We start from the raw sequence: 5,825 nt of genomic DNA, 5'->3' as shown, positions 1-5,825 counted from the left end.
CAAACACCACATGTTCTCACTCAAAAGTGGGTGTTGAACAATTAGAACACATGGTCACAGGGAGGGGACATAACACACTAGTGCCTGCTGAGGGTCGGGGGCGAGGGTAGGGAATTTACAGGACAGGTCAATAGGTGCAGAAAACCACCACGGCACATGTATGCCTATGAAAGAAACCTGCACTTTCTGCACATGTATCCCAGAACTTAAAGTAAAACTTAAAAAATGCAAATGCAAAGTTACTGGCTTCTTCATGCCGACAACTGTTTTGTGGTTTGCTGCTTTGTTAGAGTGTGAATTCTTTCCACCAACTACTGAGTTTATCTTCAAGAAGCAAGTACAAAACATGACATTTCTGGATTTCATGCTTGGAACTTTGAATTAATACATTTTTAATTATCCATCTAAATTTAAAAGATAATTTCAAATCAGTGCTTTCTTACTTTGCTTCATCATTTTATGTCTTAAGTCTAATTACTTCAATATCTGCTAACCGTATCATCTACTTAAGTCATTAGGATTTCTCAAAAAAAAAAAAGATTGCATTTTTTAGTTGGTTATTAAAATAATTAAAATTAGCCCTTTCTTTGAAAAAAAAAGAAAATAGTATTTTATCCTCACTAATGCAAGAATCAATGGTTCCCTTTTAATGCTAGTAGAATTCTGTCACATGAATGTACCATCATTGGTTTATACCTTTTCCTCTTGGTATGCAGTTTTCTATTTAATTGATTTCTAATGTTATCTTTGCCATTTTCTTTTTTAATTTGCTCCTTTTTTTTGAGATGCAGTCTAGCACTTTTGCCTGGGCTGGAGTGCAGTGGTGCCATCTCAGCTCACTGCAACCTCTGCCTCCCAGGTTCAAGCGATTCTCCTGCCTCAGCCTCCTGAGTAGCTGGGACTACAGGTGTGCACTACCACACCTGGCTAACTTTCTTTTGGTAGAGGCGGAGTTTCATCATGTTGCCCAGAGTCGTCTCGAACACCTGAGCTCTGGCAATCTTTACACCTTGGCTTCCAAAAGTGCTAGGATTATAAGCGTCAGCTGTTGCTGCTGGCCTAAGATGCAATATTTTTTATATTTTAATGTCTCTGAATTGGGATGCATCTTAAAATTTTTTATGGCTAAACAAATCATGTCTTTAACTGAAAATCTTTTTTCTTGGTAGTACACTGGGATTCATAATTAACAGTATCTTGAATTTGATGAAATACAATAACTTTTAAGAAAGTAGTTTCTGAACATAATTTAATTTGTAACACTTGCTACCTGCCCAAGAAAATATGTATTCTGTTTCATCAGGATATTTTGGACGTACTGAAGTAGAAAAAAATTTTAGGTCACCTACTGTGGCTCATGCCTGTATTCACAGCATTTTGGGAGGCGAAGGCAGGAGGATTGCTGGAGGGTAGAAGTTCAAGACCAGCCTGGACAACATAACAAGACCCCATCTCTAAAAATAAAGTAAAAAAATAAAAAGGCAGCATGGGCCTATGAGGCCTGTGGGTGCCCACGTCTCCAGCTCCCCAGGGTTTCCCAGCTCCCCCCCAGCCTGCTCTGCAGTGGTCTGCTCCGGTTGCCCCCTGTGGATTCAGGTTCCAGACAGAAGGCTGCCTGTTCTCTGCCCTTTGTTGTGGCCCCCACAGGCCCCGGTTACTGCGGCGACCACCAGAGCAGCCTTGGCACTGTGGAGGAGCCCCAGGATACCCCTGAGCCATACTTGAGGCTGGTTCTGGAGGTGCTACACAGGGTTGTGGCAGCACTGCGTCAAAGTATGGGAGCAGATTCTAATTCTTACGGTTTTCCATGGGAATGGGTGATAGGGGCAGCTATGTTTGGATTTTTTGCTATTCTCTTTTTTTTGTGGAGAGGTTTTAGATCAGTTAGGAGTTGGCGTTATGTGGGAAGACAGAAAAAGCTTGCTGAAAAAATTGTCTAGACTAATTGAGGAAGAATGTCAACTACTTGAAAAACTGAGCATTATTCAAAAAGAGTATGAAGGCCATGAAGTGGAGTCATCTTTAAAGGACGCCAGCTCTGAGAAGGAGGCAACAGAAGCACAAAGCTTGGAGGTAACCTGTGAAAAGCTGAACAGATCCAATGTGGAACTTGAGGAAGAAATACTATGTCTAGTAAAAGAGTTAAAAGAAGAGAACTCTTAAACAGTCTGAACAAACTGAACTGATGGTGGATATTTCAAAAAGGAGAGTCTCTAGAACATGAGTCAAAATCCCTCGAATCACAAGTAGCTGAAGCCAAAATGATCTTCAAGACTTTATTTCCAATGAATGAAGAACCACTGAACACAGCAATAAAGGATGCTTTGGATGAAAATTCTCAAGTTCAGGAAAGCCAGAGACAGCTTTTGCAAGAAGTTGAAGTGAACTTAATAAACAGAAAATAACATTGGAAGACTCCAAAGTACACGCAGAACAAGTTCTCAGTGCTAAAGACAATCACATCAAGACTCTGAACACTTGCTGAAGATGAAAGATTGGGCAGCTATGCTTGGAGAAGACAGAACAGATGAAGATAACGTGGAGTCAGAACTGAACAGTGAATCAGAAAATGTTGCGTACTTAGATCATCCTCCAAATGGAGCTTTGAAGAAACTGATTCATGCCGCTAAGTTCAATGCTTCTTTCAAAAGCTTAGAAGGAGAAAGAACCCATATTAATATTCAGTTATCTGAAGTTGATAAAATGAAGGAAGAACTTACAGAACGTATTACAAATCTTGAGACTGAACAAGCATCTTTACAGTCAGAAAACACACATTTTGAAAGTGAGAATCAGAAGCTTCAACAGAAACTTAAAGTAATGACTGAACTATATCAAATAAATGAAATGAAACTCTACAGAAAATTAACAACAGAGGAAAATTGCCGGTTAGAGACAGAAGAGAAACTTTCTAAGGTAGATAAAAGGATCAGCCATGCCACCGCAAAGCTGGAGGCCTATAGAAAGCGAGCCAACGATCTTGAAGAAGAATTGGAGAGAACGATGCATTATTATCAAAAGCGCACTATTTCCTATGAGAACAAAGCGCATGATAATTGGTTTGCAGCTTGAACTGCTGAAAGACATCTCCATGATTTAAGGAAAGAAAATGCTCATAACAGACAAAAATTAACTAGAGTTGACATTTGAACTTTTAGAAAGAGCTCCATGTGCACCGGATGTTCCAAATACATGACTTGGCAGAGAGCCTTCCCCATATGGCCCCTCACCATTGGGTCAGCCTTCATCTGAAACAAGAGCTTTCTGTCTCCTCCAACTTCATTGGAGGGTCCACCCAGAGTCTCACCTTTGCTCACAAGTAGAGGAGGAAGAGGCTCAAGAGGCCCAGAGAATCCTCTGGACCATCAGATTACCAATGAAAGAGGAGAATCAAGCTCTGATATGTTAATCGATTCTCACAGGGGTCCTTCTGACACTGGGCCCCTATCACTTCTGTGGAAAAAGGGAGCTTCTGGAGATGATTTTCCACCAAGGGATTTCCCAGGTCTACCACATGCTCCATTTGCAAGTATGCTTGGTTTTTATAATTTGTTTTTAAAGCTCAATATATTTTATTAATCAGAGATGCTAATTTTACTATCTGTTCATGTAGTAACACAGTGGAGGAAACTTTTCTGAAGTGGGAAGGCAGCCAGCCATAAGCGGAATTTAATGAGGTTTCACATTGATTCATCTTAATAACTTAGATTTCTGCCGGGCGCGGTGGCTCAAGCCTGTAATCCTAGCACTTTGGGAGGCCGAGGCGGGTGGATCACGACGAGGTCAAGACATCGAGACCGTCCTGGTCAACATGGTGAAACCCCGTCTCTACTAAAAATACAAAAAATTAGCTGGGCATGGTGGCGCGTGCCTGTAATCCCAGCTACTCAGGAGGCTGAGGCAGGAGAATTGCCTAAATCCAGGAGGCAGAGGTTGCGGTGAGCCGAGATCGCGCCATTGCACTCCAGCCTGGGTAACAAGAGCAGAACTTCGTCTCGAAAAAAAAAAAAAAAAAAAAAAAAATTAGATTTCTGTATTTTGGTAGTCAAGAAAATAATTGACTTTTTGCAGGTTTTATAAAACTAAAATTGTCTCTATCTTATTGGTAGTAACTGGGTATTCTGGCCAGAATTTTAAAAAATTAAAATTTATATTCTAGCATTAAAATTAATGGCTAAGATACTTTTAAGTCTTTTTCATAAATAGTTCTGATGTAGTGCTAGTTATTTAAAACTTAAAATGTATTTGTTTGACCCAATTTTTGAATGTATTGAATTATTTTAAAGCTTCACATAAAAAAGGGAATAACACATTGCTTTCATATTCATACCTTATGTTCTGCAGGATAACAATGTGGCTATCAAATACCAGGCTTTGCCTATGAATGTCTTATCTAGTCATTCCTTCCCTTGTTTTACCTCTGTTTTTAAAGTTTAAAGTGAATTAAAATGAATTTTTGGGGGAAGTTTAAGGTGGTCTTTGATATAACTGGAAATGATTTAGTATAATATCAAATCAGAATTGGGAATCATTGATGTGAATTTTAAGTTTGGTGAAAATTCTATTACATGAAAATGTTCTTTGAGAAGAACTTTGACAATGAAAGAAAAATATTTTTTACAGTAAGTTTTATATATTTTGAAATACTTCCCTTCTTTTTAAAAACAGGTGTTAGGACAAAAATTACATTAAAAATTAGTGATATTTCCTCTAATCATCTGTATTTGAAGAGGTACACTTTTCTCAATGTTGTAAAAACTAGTTTGTTAGATCAAGTAATTCTGGTGTCAATTTTCAAATAAAAGAATAGGTAATGGAAGTTATAAATAAATATAATGATTTATTAGGGCACAATGCTGGTTCTCAAAATTATAAAACGTTTTTTACCAATCTCTTTGAACAGTGAGAAACGTGTATCCACCTAGGAGTTTTCCTCCTCACCTTCCCGAAGACCTGGATTTTTCCTCCCACCTCCACTCCAGAAGTGAGTCCTTCAGGGCTGAGTCCACCTTCAAATGAGCCTGCTACTGAACATCCAGGACCACAGCAGGAAACCTGACATTATTTTTGCTCTCTTCAAAAATAATTCTGACTGATCTGATTTTCAATTTAAAGTAACTGCGGTTACTGTATAACTTATACTTACTTTACTTATAGTTAGGCTTTCACTAAAATTCAAGCTTAAAATTCAAGCTTAAAGGAATTATAAATCTCAGGCTAGTATTTTGTAAATAAAGATGATTTAAATATGAATCTTATAAGTAAATTATATTCATTTTATTTTATTCTAGAGAGTATATTTTATGCAGTCAAAAAAGATCACTTATAAAAAAGAGATGGCATGACTATTTTAATTTGATTAATTCACTATTATATAAACAATAGAGTTATATATATGTAATCTTGCAGGTGAGGAGGCTGAGTTCTAAAGGCTGTGTCTTTATGCCAAGAACTGTATTTACTGTGGTTTTCAGCAAATATGAAAGTAATTTTATGCTGAATTAAATAAATTTTAGTTGACTTAAAGACTTGTTTGGCATTGATAATAAAATCAGCTAGTTTTTCTATTAGAAAAAACTCATAGCATACGTAATGTGAACCCTAATGGAAACTGAGTTTAATTAATAATAATGTATTGGTATCAGCTCATCAATTATAACAGATATGCCATACTAATACCAGATGTTAATAACAGGGGAAACTATGTCTGTGCGTGGGGCAGGAAAAAGGTATATGGGAACTCTATACTTTCTGTTCAATTTTGCTGTAAACCTCAAACTGCTCTAAAAATTCACTGAAGAAATGAGAGGTAAGAAGAAAAACTA

General features: G+C 37.6%; 1 pseudogene; it reads left to right on the top strand.

Moving 5' to 3' along the window:
• The first annotated feature begins 1,477 nt into the window (after nt 1-1,477).
• Nucleotides 1,478-5,553, top strand: LOC101045460 (melanoma inhibitory activity protein 2-like; annotated as a pseudogene).
• Nucleotides 5,554-5,825: the final 272 nt, after the last annotated feature.

Source organism: Saimiri boliviensis, chromosome 7 (assembly GCF_048565385.1).
Source record: "Saimiri boliviensis isolate mSaiBol1 chromosome 7, mSaiBol1.pri, whole genome shotgun sequence".
In the NCBI taxonomy this organism is placed as follows: domain Eukaryota; kingdom Metazoa; phylum Chordata; class Mammalia; order Primates; family Cebidae; genus Saimiri; species Saimiri boliviensis.
Note: the sequence above shows the minus strand (reverse complement) of the source record. Positions and strands in the feature narration are given on the sequence as shown.